Source organism: Dendropsophus ebraccatus, chromosome 14 (genome assembly GCF_027789765.1).
Source record: "Dendropsophus ebraccatus isolate aDenEbr1 chromosome 14, aDenEbr1.pat, whole genome shotgun sequence".
Taxonomy (NCBI): Eukaryota; Metazoa; Chordata; class Amphibia; order Anura; family Hylidae; genus Dendropsophus; species Dendropsophus ebraccatus.
In genome coordinates this window covers 18,846,348-18,861,831 of record NC_091467.1, presented here as the reverse complement: position 1 = coordinate 18,861,831, position 15,484 = coordinate 18,846,348, and the positions used below count along the sequence as shown (strand labels likewise).

At 44.0% G+C, this 15,484-nt stretch overlaps 1 protein-coding gene across 3 annotated transcripts in view; it reads right to left on the bottom strand.

Moving 5' to 3' along the window:
* ZNF385C (zinc finger protein 385C) overlaps positions 1-15,484 on the bottom strand; it is a 213,439-nt gene that overhangs the window by 94,696 nt on the left and 103,259 nt on the right. The window lies entirely within an intron of this gene.

The following is a 15,484-nucleotide window of genomic DNA, read 5'->3' as shown; positions in this document are numbered from 1 at the left end:
CTGTCTATGTCAGGAACTGTCTAGTGCTGTAGCAAATCCCCATAGAAAACCTCTCCTGCTCTCCAGACTGGAAAGAATACACCACTTCTTGCAAGACATGCAGCAGCTAATAAGTACTGGAAGACTTGAGATTTTTAAATAGAAGTAAATTACAAATTTCTGGCACTTTCTGGAACCATTTGATTTGAAAGAATTCTTTTTTTTTCTTGGAGTATATCCCTTTAAAGAGAGAAGAACAGATCTACTGTGCGACTCAACTGCTTGACTTGGGACAAAAATGGTAGCTGTGTCTAAGTACTCTCTAGGTTTTCACCCTTTATCCCATGCTAGACTGTAGCAGGAAGCTACCCCAAGAGAGGCCCGATGTAGGATTAGACAGACCAGAGAGCACTGGTGCCAAACACTTTGGAAACAGGCAGAGATAGGTATAGTGTTGGTGTTGGCATAAGGCTGGGGTCAGGTAGCACAGTCTTGTATAGAGAGTAAAGGGCCTTCAACACGGGTCAATTATAGACAACAAACGTTCCTAGGGCCCGGCCCATGTAAAAGTGACCATGATCAGCTGATGAATGGAATACGCCCACTCATCAGCTGATCGCTTCCTTTTCAATATATTTAAATGGCCGCACAAACAATACAGGGATTGTTTTTGTGGCCAGGCTGCTTGTTCATCACCTCTTGTTCAGGCACTGCAAACAAGCGCCAGTCTCGCTGCTCGTTACTCTTTTGTGGCTGCGCCCGACGATTGCTCAATGTAAGGGGACTCTAAGTTGTGGTATGTGAAGCAGTTTCTAATGTACAGTATGTGTTTCATCAGATACCATGTTGTGGAGATAGTGTCCGCCATAGACTGGTTTAATTGCTGATGACTCCTGTCCATCGTCGATCATCTGAGGAAAGTCCTGAAAAGGAGGCTGCACCCTTAGGCTGGGTTCACACTACGTATATTTCAGTCAGTATTGTGGTCCTCATATTGCAACCAAAACCAGGAGTGGATTAAAAACACTGAAAGGATCTGTTCACACAATGTTGAAATTGAGTGGATGGCCGCCAAATAACAGTAAATAACGGCCATTATTTCAATACAACAGCCATTGTTTTAAAATAACAGCAAATATTTGCCATTAAATGGCGGCCATCCACTCAATTACAACATTGCGTGAACAGAGCCTTTCTGTGTTTTCAATCCACTCCTGGTTTTGGTTGCAATATGAGGACCACAATACTGACTGAAATATACGTAGTGTGAACCCAGCCTTAAAGTGTACGTTTAATCTTTTTTTTTGCAGAAATCAATAGTACAGGCGATTTTAAGAAACTTTGTAATTGGGTTTATTAGCCGAAAAATGTATTTTTATCATGAGAAAGCAGTTTGAACCTCTCCCCCTTGTCTTTATTGTTCTCTATGGAGAGGGGAGGGGTGGAGAAAGATGAGGCACCAAAACAGGACAACAAAGAGTTCATTTACATCTACATCACTGGGCTATCTTCTCTTAAGTCAGCACTGACCTCTCTGACCTCTGAATAGAGGCTTTCACAAAGCTCCCGCTGTGTTATTATTTGTTCTCTGCTCTCTGCTGCTGACTAATCTCCCTCCTTCCTCCTCCCCCCTCCCCTCTCCATAGAACAGACATGGGCATGTCTGATGCAACAAGACATAATTTCCTGATAATGAGCAGTGAATGAGAGAGAGGAGGGGGGAAAGGATCTGGGGAAAGTCTTTTTGAATGCAGATAATGGCATATTTGCCTAATAAACCCAATTACAAAGTTTCTTAAAATCGCCTGTACTATTGATTTCTGAAAAAAATAAAAAAAAATAAAAAATACAACAGTGACAATTTAAGCCCCATTTACATGATCCAATAATAATCGGTCGATAATTGGCTCCTTCAGACGATAATTGGACCATGGAAAAATGTCACCCCTGATCCTGAGCTAATTGTATCTTTTGGGGTGCGCTAAAATGTATTGCTACCAGCCACATATCTCCCTGTGGAAACAGGGGATGTGCAGCCAACAGCAATATGTTTAAATGGCTACATGAACTATATTGTGAAAGTTCACGTGGCCTGGCAGCTCGATTAATCGTGCCTTCCGAAGGTACTGCAAATAAGCGCTGCTCTCTCTGATCACTGCGCAATATTGGGCTGTGTAAAACAAAACTTACTGGACTTAAAGGGAACCTGTGACCAAGATAATACTATGTAATCTTTCACCATCACGTTATAGAGCAGGAAGAGCTGAGCAGATTGATATATATCTTTGTGGGAAAATATTCAGTAACTTGTAATTTGTTGATTGAAATCCCTGCTCATCTGTGGTAAGGAGTCCAGTGGGCGGTGTCACTCAATGGACTGGACTCTTTAGCATGGAAACATCAGAGATTTCTATCAATAAATTACTAGTTATACTGAATTTTTTCCCATAAAGATATATATCAATCCGCTCAGCTACTTCTGCTCTATAACATGATGATGATAGCTTAGGTAGAATTTTCATAGTGACGGGTTCCCTTTAAAGGATCTGCTGCTAATGTTTTGCTGCCAGATATCACTGGACGCTCTCAGAAGTCTTGTGGAATCCAATCTTTGACGGTTCATAGCTGTTAGGAAGACACGTGTGATTTTAGGCAGATGGTTTTACTATTATTACTACTTTACTATGGATGATGAAAAGAGGAATGAATGACAGGAAGGAAGAAAAAACAAAAAAAAAGAAAAAAAAAAGCTCGGTAGCTGTGATCTGAAATCAATATCTTCTATTTAAAATCAGAAAAGCCACTAGCAGTTAATGTGAGACCAGAACAAGAAGCTTAAATGGGAATTAATTCAAAGAAGAATGAGACACAAAGCAAGATGCATGACGCAGGCGATAAGTCATCGAGACAGGGAGGAGAGCCGCACAAATCAGGATTATCACTCAGCAGGTAACATCTCCTAGCAACTAGATAAGGCACTATCCCGCTATCAGTGATACAAGACAGGGACTTGAAGTATTCTCCTTTTTTGTGGTTACAGAAAATTTCATAAAATGTTATATAAGTCGGAATCTCACGAGTGTTAATATTGGTGCATTTGTCCCCCGTATTATAGGCCAAGTCTGAGCTAATCACTGGCCTAATGATCCAAACTGATAGCATCCTAGTGACCTATGGTATTGTCAGTTCTGATCAATAGACTTGTTATTGGGCCCAGCCTGGCAACCATAACATGAACATACTATTACACCTGTATTATTTTAGTGTGAATCCGGCTTTACAATCAACAGGGATGTATCGCTAATTACTAGCGTCGAGCTGAGCATTTTTCAATGCTTGGGTGCCCGATTCGAGTATTGCACCCTATAGAAATCAATGTGAGTTATGCGCAGGCCTATTTGGACCTCAGCATGGTCCGAGACAGAGCTCTTGTGTTTGCATTCTATGTTTTATTTGCACTTCTCTGAACACTGTCTAAGCACAGCTCTACTCCTCCTGCTCTGCTGATTGAATTCTTACCACACCCATCTCTTCTCTGCTAGTTCCCTTTGGTCACTTAACAATTAACCTCTGTCTTGCTTGGGTGAGTGACATCTGGTTTCTGAACTTACCTGTGATGTGTCCGTTTCTGTGTGTGTGTGTGTGTGTGTGTGTGTGGTCCAATCACATCCTGACTTCCTATAAAGTATATCAGTGTCCAGTAGAGGCGTAGCTAGGATTCATGGGGCCCCATAGCAAAAAAATGTATGTGGGCCTCCCTCCCTTATGCACAACACAAATAATAAAATCTCTTGTGGTCTAAGGCAGAATTCTACCTTAGACCACAAGAGATTTTATTTTTTTGCCACATCAGGAGTGACTGGCAGAGTGGAGAGCCGATGGCTGCTTTCTCTGTCAGTCCACTGCATTTAACTAGAAGGACCCATTTTGAGCCGTTATGGTTAAATACGTAGGTGCAGGAGCAGACTACCCAAAGTTCACTTACTCGCTGCAACACAAAAAAGGGTTTAAAAAGCAGAAGAAAAGGAGATCTCTACTTCACTGCTTGTGCACTGATAACCCCAGACCTCTGCACGAAGCTCAGAAGCTCCTGAGAACAGAGGGCAGAGGTTATTAGAGAAGAGAAGCAGAGATGCCCTTGTCTTTTGCTTTTTAACCCTTTTTGTTGTTGCAGCATGTAGGTGGACTTTGGGTCACATACACACCACAGTACATAAGGGGTTAAGTAGGATTACACAGGATAGTTACACAAGATAGTTCTTCCCTGTGCATTGCCTGGCCCTCTGCGGCACGGGCCCCATAGCAGCTGCCTAGTCTGCCTCTGCATCTTGCTGGTATTTTTACAGCATGGATCATGGCCCTTTCTCTGATCAGTAGCAACTACGGATGTGTAAGAGACCAGTCAAATCAATGGGTGCTATATTGTCCGTAATTGCAGACAGTATAATACTGATGTGTGAAAGAAGCCTAATACTTCATTGATATGAACACAGGTTGTCCAGATAGGACAAAATCCTATAATAACAATATATAAGAAAATTGTGTATAGTGAATAATAGTAACAAACATCTGTCTGGTACTGCTATACAACATTGAGGATACTCTTAGGCCTCAGCTATAGAAGATGCCATCAGTTGACCTACAGAAGACTATGCGGTTTGACTCCAGAAGGTAAGTTATTGGAGCTATGGGTTAGTAACATCTTAAATCTGAACCCATTGTAGGTGATGGGACATTTTCATTGACAACTACAGTGGTGCCTTGGATTACGAGCATAATTCGTTCCGGGACTGTGCTTGTAATCCAAATCACTTTTAAACTAAAGCAAATTTTCCCATAAGAAATCATTGAAATGCAGACAATTGGTTCCACACTGCAAAAATAATGATTTTAATGTATAATGTATAGTAAGTGCATAAGAATGAAAAAGAGCAGCAGTTTGTAGATACAGGATGGAGCTGCAGATCCATAATGCAGTAGCGTAGTACAACAGGCTAGAATAGAGAAGCAGGGCTGCTGTCAGAGGTCTGTGTGGTCACATGATTGCAATGGGGAAGGGGCGTGTGTTCAGCATGGACCATTCAGGAAGTGAGAATCACAGAGCTGTGCAGGAGGACAGTGACAGAAACTTTCTACACAGTAGTGTGAGCGGCTGAGTGTGAGTGCAGGCACATTATAGCAGCATTGTGTACAGCTGAGAGTAAGTGCAGGCACAGTATAGCAGCAGTGTGTATAGCTGAGTGTGAGTGCATGCACAGTATATCAGCAGTGTGTATAGCTGAGTGTGAGTGCAGGCGCATTATAGCTGGAATAGAGAGGATGGGAAACACAAGGGCTGACAGAGACTGCAGGGAGCATGAAGATATCAGCAGGGCATATGTGGGCACAGTATAGCAGCACTCTCTGTCTGGGTAGAGAGGGGTTACAGTTATGAAGAGGTTACCTCCACTGTCCTGTCCCCTTATACAAGCCCCAGTCTGAAGTGGATCTGCCATGATTTTGAAGGTTAGGGAGACCTCCTGGGTCAGAGTACAGGGCTGTAAACCACGCTTTGCACATCATCCCCTTCCCCGCTCTGCCTCCCACCCAGTACAGGGAACTCTTAAACCAGAGCAATGTTCTTAAACCAAGATACAATTTTAAAAAACTGTGAGCTCTTCCTATAAAGCGCTCTTAATCCAAGTTACTCTTAAACCAAGGTACCACTGTTTTAGACTCTAATGTTCTGATGCAGAAATAAAGATGGATGGTCAGATGAGCCGGACATTGCTGTACCATCTTCAGCTGACCACATGGACCTGTGTGCCATATACAGACAGGTGTCCTGATATGAGTAACAACAAGTATAAGAGCTACTGCAGCTGTTCATATTATATATTGTATATTGTGATGATCTTTTCCAGTCCTATGGGGTTCACACTGTAATTTTGGATGTTTTTAGTCTCTATCACACAATGTGCAGCATTTATTAGCCTTCCCGAATCTGAGCCTTTTCATCTGCTGTACCATTGCCACTCCCATCATCCCTCATCATTTTTAGGATTAGCTTTTTTCCCTACACGCATGCTGTGACAAACAATTTAGAAGATTTAGTGCTTATTCTTATGCTCATTACCTTCATAAGGGATTATTTTATCTTTATATCACTCTACTATTACTGTATAACCAATGCTTGAATTTTTTCTTTTTTTTACATGTATACTGTGTAACTATGGAAAATAAAGCTAATTGTTATGACTTATTACTGTGTTTTATGTTGTGGTTCTTAAGTACATAGGACTGTAGCTAGAGACAGATGATGCCTGCATAGGAACACAACACGAACCATCACTCAAGGTTGCGCTCAGTTGGGGGAGATCGATTATCGGTAGAAATGAGCGAACCTGCCGAGGTTCGGGTTCGTATGAACCTGAACTCTCGACTTCTGGAGAGAGGGTGGATAGAGCCGGAGGAACGCCTGGAAAACTGGGATACAGCCATAGCCATAGGCTGTATCCCAGTTTTCCAGGCGGTCCTCCGGCTGTATCCACCCTCTCCACGGAGCGGGCAGACAGCGGCAGTCAGAAGCCGAGAGTTCAGGTTCATGTGAACCCGAACCTCGGCAGGTTCGCTCATCTCTAATTATCGGCCATTACGGGCGATGTTCACTTTGTGTAATAAAAGGCAAAGATCAGTCGGCTGATTGTTATATTTCATTGTTTTTCAACATTTTGAAAGACAAACGATGTGGAAATCAATGATCTGCTGCCGTCGATGTGCATAATAGAAGCAGCGGCTATCTCCACTGGGCTCCCTGGACGATCTTTAGCCTCTCCCCGCGCCCCCCGCACTTACCCACTCGCTGTTGCCTAGTGTAATAGCGCTGGCAGCAAGCAGGTAACGAGGAGAAAGCAAGCGCTCACCTAATGACCAATTTATCTGACAGATTTTTGAAGCCAAGGCCAGGAATGGATTTTAAAAGAGGAGAAATCTCCGTCTTTCCTTTATGACCTGTTTTCTGTTTATAGTCTGTTCCTCGTTTTGCCTTCAAAAATCTGTCAGATAAATTGGTCAATTCTCTGTGTGTGTAAACACAGCCTTAGACTAGTCAAACTCAGACTGGACAGTATAAGAATGTACCCAGATTGCTGCTCTATCAGACTCATAGGGGGAGATTTATTAAACATGGTGTAAAGTGAAACTGGCTCAGTTGCCCCTAGCAACCAATCAGATTCCACCTTTCATTTTCCAAAGAGTCTGTGAGGAATGAAAGGTGGAATCTGATTGGTTGCTAGGGACAACTGGGCCAATTTCACTGTACACCATGTTTGATAAATTTCCCCTATATACTTTAAAGGGGTTATCCAGCACTAAAAATACATGGACACTTTTTTTCACAGACAGCACCACTCTTGTCTCCAGTTCCAGATGTGGTTTGGAAGTAAGCTTTATTAACTTCAATGGAACTGAGTTACAAAACCCCACCCAAACTGGAAACAAGAGCAGTACTATAGTTGGAAGAAAGTGGCCATGTTATTCTAACGCTGGATAACGCCTTTAACATATTAACTTTGTTAATAAGGTTGAAAATAAAAGACAAGAGTTCAACAAGTTGACCCTACTGTGTTGATCCAAAGGAAGTCAAAAACCCCATGAGGCAGATGACAATTGCCTAACACAGGGAGAAAATTCCCTAATGGCAATCAGAATAATCCCAGGATCAACCTATCACCAGAAATCTAATGTCCATAACTTGTAATATTATATTTTTCAAGAAAAGCATCCTGGCCTCCCTTAAACTTTAATTGATTTAATGAATTAGCCAAGACAACATCATGTGGCCACATCCACAATCTCACTGCTCGTACAGTAAAGAATTTGCGTCTGTGTTGATGGTGAAACCTTCTTTCCTCTAGTCGTAGAGGATGCCCCCTTGTCATGGTTACAGACCTAGGAGTAAGGAGATCACTACAAAGACCTCTGTACTGTCCATTCATATATTTGTACATTGTGATCTGATCACCCCTAAGACGTCTCTTTTCTAAACTAAATAGCCCCAAGCTTGATAACCTGTCTTGGTTCTGTAGAGGTGTACTATGGTACTGTATGATGTCCATTGATGATGGCTGTAGATGTATGATATTTGTATGATTCCTATTTGTGCACTATTATAGGCCATGTTCACACATTTGCAACAGCAGCCGTGATTTACACAAAACATATGTTGTATTGGGAATGACTGGAATCTCGGCTGCACGGAAAACTGACATGTCAGTTTTCTGCGGCTGCTATTCATTAAATAGCGGATGCACAGAACATGTCAGTTCACACAATGGAGCGTGCGGCTCCAACCGCGCACTCCATTGTGTGCAGCGGTGAATTCGGATGCGGGTGGACACGGGTGCGCCCGCACCTGAATTAATTAGAAATGAAGATCTGCAGTACTGGCCGGGATAATCTTCAGTAACATGGCCATTCTGTGACTCGGCTAGGTCACAGAACGGCCGGTGTTATACGAAGTGTGAACATGGCCATAGAGGTTATCTCAAGCTAGGCAATGTTTAGAAGCCCCATAAAGAATAAATGTACTCCTAGCTGCACATACGCCTTCCACTCCAATAATTCGGGACCCACACTCATCACCTATCGAGTAGGGCATGGGTCTCCAAACTGTGGCTCTCCAGCTGTTGCAATACCATAATTTCCATCATGCCGGGAAAGCTAAAGCTTTGGATTTGGCTGTCCAGGTATGATGAGGAATGAAATATTGCAACAGTTGGAGGGTCACAGTTTGGAGACCCATGGAGTAGGGCATAACTTTGGATTATGGGATAACCCTTTAAAGGACAACTCTGGTGCTGATAAAAAAAAGTGAACTGAAGCTCCAGTTGGTGTCTTCATTTTTTTCTTCACTTCCTGGTTTGGGCTTTCCCATGATGCACTTTGTCTCCTGTGATGTCTAACTGACTCTGTAGAACTGTTAGATGGCTTACATCTTGCTCATCCAATCAGAGCTGAGCAACCTGAGTCATCTGACAAAGAGAGGCTGGCCTAACAGGGCTTAGACCAGTTTCTCTTGATGATGTCACTGTCACAAAATGGCCGCCACAGAGCAGCCTGGGGTCAACAGTCATTAGGTAAGAATGAGTTTACTTCACTTCCTGGTTGGGGGGTTGAGGGGGGAAAAGATAGGGAAGGGGGGCAGATAGGTGACTGAAGCATATTACAAAGTTATATAACTTTGTAATGTGTTTCAATTACTGGCAAAAAGCTTTTCACCAGAGTTGTTCTTTAACCTCTTAAGGACATATGACGTACCGGTACGTCATATGTCCGCACTTGCACTTCAAAGCAGTGCCGCGATCCCGGGTGCCGCGAGTAGCCCGGGACCGCTGCTATTAGCGGGCACGGTCTGATCGCCGTGCCCGCTAATTAGCTAATCGGAGGCAGCTGTCAAAGTTGACAGCTGCCTCCGATTACCGGAGGCAACGTTTCCCTGGGGTCTAGTGGGGGAGATCGCTCCTCCGGGACCTTGTCCCGGAGGAGCGATCTCCGTTACTGATGCCGGCCGGGGACGCGTCCAAGATGGCGCCGTCCTCGGCTCGGCACTCGTTCGTTTTCGGCTGCAGCAGCCGAAAGCAAACGAGTGCCGATCTCATGGATCTCTGCAGCATATCTATGCTGCAGAGATCTCAATGAGAGATCCAAGTGTATATACTAGAAGTCCCCCAGGGGGGCTTCTAGTATATGTGTAAAAAAATAAAATAAAGTGTTGTTAATAGTAAAAAGCCCCCTCCCCTAATAAAAGTCTGAATCACCCCCCTTTTCCCAGGTTTTAAATAAAAGTAAACAAATAAATAAATAAATAAACATGTTTGGTATCGCCGCGTGCGTAATCGCCCGAACTATTAATTAATCACATTCCTGATCTCGTACGGTAAACGGCGTCAGCGCAAAAAAATCCCAAAGTGCAAAATTGCGCATTTTTGGTCGCATCAAATCCAGAAAAAATGTAATAAAAAGCGATCAAAAAGACGTATATGGGCAATCAAGGTACCGATAGAAAGATCACATCATGGCGCAAAAAATGACACCTCGCACAGCCCCATAGACCAAAGGATAAAAGCGCTATAAGCCTGGGAATGGAGCGATTTTAAGGAACGTATATTGGTTAACAACGGTTTGAATTTTTTACAGGCCATCAGATACAATATAAGTTATACATGTTAGATATCGTTTTAATCGTAACAACTTGAGGAACATGCATAACAAGTCAGTTTTACCCCAGGGCGAATGGCGTAAAAACACATTTCCCCCAAATAAAAGAAATGCGGTTTTTTTTTCAATTTCACCACACTTTGAATTTTTTTCTGGTTTCGCAGTGTACTTTATGCAAAAATTCAGCCTGTAATTGCAAAGTACAATTAGTGACGCAAAAAATAAGGGGTCATGCAAGTGCTATGACCTTTTAAACACAAGGAGGAAAAACCGAAAACGTAAAAACGAAAATGGGCCACGTCCTTAAAGGGTTAAGGCACCATACAACTCCTATATATGTATAAAATCCTGTATATGACATCATGTATTGTGGAGGATGATGCCTCAGGACGACGCTTTGTGATCTGATTCAGCTGACAGGATTCTCTCAGTGAGTTGACTAAGTATGACATTAATGTGGCCACTGTCAATCTTCTATCTCCTGATTGGTTTTACATTAACATTGCTCATCTTTCTGTTCAACAGTTTCTATTAATTAACTCCTCGGTACAGGCGTGTCACTGTAAATCGCGGCCGCGGATCCCATCCAGGTATTAGCACGTCCATTTTTAGATGGACCCAAAAGAGATATAACAAATATTACAATCTCTGCCACTGACTATCTTCCAGAAAAAAAACTGGAGATGATAAAAATCACAAAAAAACAATAAATAATAATAATCATCATCATCATCATCATCATCATCATCATCATCATCATAACCATCAAAATAATATATGAAGTGGAGTTTCTTAGTTTTATACCTGGGAAAACTGGGTGACTATACCAGAGCAGACACCTTAGACTATATTGTTACTTAGTTTTTTGAGTTTCCTTTTCAGCTTCAAGTAACTGCCAATTTAATGACTAACACACTTCAAAAACACTTTTTTTTTTTTTTTTGCTGTTTTTTAATTTCTTTTAACTTTATCAAACATAAATGGCTCAAGCAAATTCTATTAAAATCTAGAGAAAACAATGTTTTGAAATCAACTGGCACTAGAATCCTTTAAAGATTAGTACATTACTTCCACTGAAAAATCTCCGGTCTCCCAGTACTTATCAGCTGCTGTATGTCCTGCAGGAAGTGGTGTATTCTTTCCAGTCTGACTCAGCGCACTCTCTGCTGCCACCTCTGTCCATGTCAGGAACTATCCAGAGCAGTAGCAAATTCCCATAGAAAACTTCTCCTGCTCTGGACAGTTCCTGACATGGACAGAGGTGGCAGCAGAGAACACTGTGTCAGACTAGCCCCCCCGGACATACAACCACTCCCCCTCCCTGCTCATAGAGCAGCCCGCACACCCTCTCCCTATTGGGAACAGAGCAGGATCATGCAGTTTGGCTCAGGGAAGGAGACGTACAGAAGACCACATAGCCATACAGCACAGTGGCCAACTAGAGGACTGTGTCGGCCATGTGAGTATGTTTGGGGGGGGGGGCATACAGGATTCATTGGGCCCTGTCCATTTTTTTGCTATGGGGGCCCGATGGATCCTATCTACGCTCCAGGGCACAACTATAGTATGTGTCTAGGCTGTCGCTTCCACAGAGATGGTCAGATGTAGATCATAAAGTATATACAGGACAAGGGATAAAATACTGGCCATGCTATTGAAGAAAACGCTGCTAGGCCATAAGTTTTTCATGAATTTTATTCAATGCGTTTTGAATATTGACCCAATTCTTTTCATCAGGTGTGTTCAATTTTGAAACGTGTTGTCCTAATAAACCCGCCTTTATATCTGACCTTCAGTCATTGGTAAGGAGTAATAAATCCATGAGACGAACGATATTTTAGGGGCCAATGCATTATACTTTCATACACATTATTCTATGGAATGTTTGAGAGCTGAAGGGATAATATATCAGTATGGGTAGAGAGAGCCTCCCCATCTCTTCTCCTCAGATATGATACATGGCTGTAGATAATGATCCATTTCCTGGAATTATTGAAGATGTGAAGATGTAAAAGCCGTGAACCTGTAACCGATATCATAGCCGTCCCGATCTAATGTCCTCTATCATTCTATCCCGAGGTCGAATCTTATTGCCTCTGGATCCAAGAAGTTCAAGCTTTATTAATAGCCACATAGATTGCCAGTATGGAGGGAGCGCTATAATGGTGTCCACTATATTATCTAGTACATTCTGTTTCTCTAGTCTTCCTGCTCTTTGCTAGTTCTCCCCTTCATCGCATTTCCTTGGGTATGGAATCTATCTATAACCCTGTCTATGAGCATCAGCCTCATAAAGTCACTCGACCATGCCAGGCAAATGAAGCCTACAAGTTCTGTCTCGAAGGCCAGCTGTGCCCTGTGGTGGGAGCTGCCAGGATTTGGCCTTAGGAGATTGAAGGCAGAATAGCCCTGGGTTTAACCCATTATTAACATGCCAAAAGAGCCAACAAAAGATACAAGTATATATATATATATTTATCTATATTCTAAAACAAGGTAAGAAACCTAAAATGAAGAACTGGAGAAATGCTAACCTAAGAAAAGAGATGACTAGTATGGTATGGTCACTGTCAATGTGATATCATATGGGGTTTCCAACATATTTATAAAACACATTTAGCAAAAATTACTGATAATGAAAGTACTAAAATAGTGACCACTAGGTGTCTCACTTCTCTACAAACCACTGACCATTGTTAGGGGAATTCTGTCTCTAATAAAAGAGACACTAAAGTGGAAAACTTGAGCTGTGTACCTGCAAGCTGACTTCTCCACCTGCGAATTAAAGTTAACTTATCTTCCTATAAAGTACTGGGTAGCTGTGACTTGTGTTTCTACTACTGTATGTACACAGTACTCCCTCCTGAATGTAACCCCCCGAACAACGGCTGTGATTTATGCAGATAAGTTGTATGTGAATGAATGGAATCCAGGCAGGAGGGTATACACATAGTATAAACTCCGGCCGGGATTCCAACTGGCTGCAAGAAAAACTGACATGTCAGTTTTGTGCGGCCGCTTTTCACTGAATAGCGGCAGCACAGACATGTTAGTTCGCACAGTGGAGCGTGCGGTTCTGGCTGCACGCTCCATTGTGTGCAGCGGGAAAATAAAATGCGGGCGCACATGGGTGCGCTTGCATCTGAATTCATCAGAAATGTAGATCATCCGGCCAGTACTGGCCGGGATGATCTTAACTGAGACCGGCTGTTCAGTGACGTGGCCGGGTCACAGAACGGCCGGAGTCTTACATCGTGTGAACATGGCCTATCACTGTATTTTCTGCTCAAACACCTTGTAAAGCAAGTGCATCAGTAACTCCTTCTCTGCCCACAAGCCATCTATAGTAGTATATTGTGTAAATCATCCTCCAGCACAATACATGTCTGTTCAGTCCTGTGCTCTATTATTACCACTACTTTAACATAAAAGAAGGATTCAGAATACATATACAGCAACATAACGCATTTTAGGCCAAGAAAGAAGGTCTGCATCTCAGGAAGGAGCTTTTTTTGCTCGGAAATGTACCATGCTGCTGAATATACATAAGCGATTGCTCATCTGACAGGTTGGCGCTTGCTCCTCCAGATTGGCCTGTGTAACAGGGCCTTAAAGTGACACTGTCACCCCCTATTTGCATTTTGACTGCTCTCCACAGGTGTAAAGGGTAAATGTTACAGCTTTCATTACTTATTTTATATCACACCTCATGGTGCTTGTTCTGGTAAAATCGTTTTTATCACCTGTGGATTGGTATATGTGGGCGGGGCCTCACAGCCTTTGTGCCACATCGCCCCGCCCCTAGTGTCACTTAGCCCCACCCCCATCTGTGTCGTCGTCGTCGCATAGGCCCCGCCCCTTCAGCAGCCATTGGAAGGCCAGCCAAAAGCTCTAGGCCCCACCCCCTAGATTGTTCCACACCAATAGCTGCTGAGGGGGCGGGGCCTATGCAGCAATGACTTTCCGGATGGGGCGGGGCTAAGTGGCGCTAGGGGAAGAGCAATGTGGCACAAAGGCCGCGAGCCTCGCCCACATATACCAATCCATGGGTGATAAAAACGACTTTTTATCAGAACAAGCACCATGAGGTGTGATATAAAATAAGTAATGAAAGCTGTAACATTTACCCTTTACACCTGTGGAGAGCAGTCAAAATGCAAATAGGGGGTGACAGTGTCACTTTAAGACCTATGTCGGAGGTCAATGGCACAAACACCCAGCTCATCCTGTGTCTGATTTATCATAATTTATGCCTGAAAATCATGGCAGAATCTATACCCAGTGGCGGATTATAATGTGGGCGGTTTGGGCGGCCGCCCGGGGCCCAAGGCTCCGGGGGGGCCGCGCGCCGCCCACATTAAGATCTTACATAGCAGCGCCAGCAGCACATCACTTTCGGGGCCCAATGGGCCCCCGAGTGATGTTCTGCTGTGGCGCGCTGTCGTCGTAGTCCGCCGCAGCACCGCCCCCTCTCTCCTTGCCGTCTTTGCGGTGCCCGTACTTCTCTCCTGGCGGCGTGATGACGGCACATCATGCGCGCCGCCAAGCAGAGAAGTTCGGGCACCGCGGGGTTGCACTGTGAGCTTCCGGCCTGCGTGACAGGCTCTCTCTGCCGGAAGCTCACCCTGGCTCCCTGCCGCCCGACTATACCCCCTGCCGCCCGGCTGTACCCCTTACAACCTTAGCTGCTCTCCATGCCGCCCCATCTTCTCCCACTGCTGCTACCCCCATCATCTTCTCCCCCTGCTGCTACCCCCATCATCTTCTCCCCCTGCTGCTACCCCCATCATCTTCTCCTCCTGCTGCCACCCCCATCATCTTCTCCCCTTGCTGCCACCCCATCATCTTCTCCCCCTGCTGCTACCCCCATCATCTTCTCCCCCCTGCTGCTTCCCTGCCTCCCCAGCTTCCCACCCCCCCGGCCTCTGTCGCCCCAGTTTCTCCCCCTGTCGCCCCAGCTGCCTTCCTTCCCCAGTCACCCCCAGCTCCCCGCCTGCAGATGAGTTGGGGTCGGAGAAGTCTTCATGATGCTGCGCCAGATAGAAAAGAAAGGAAAAAGTGAGCGACGGCAATCGGAGAAGACGTCACCTGTTAGTCATTAGTAACTGCACTGTAATCACTTATAGGCTGCGTTCACACACAGTATATTTCAGGCAGTATTTGGTCCTCATGTCAGGTCCTCATAGCAACCAAAACCAGGAGTGGATGGAAAACACAGAAAGACTATGATCACATAATGTTGTAATTGAGTGGATGGCCGTCATTTAATTGCAAATATTTGCTGTTGTATTGAAATAATGTCCGTTAT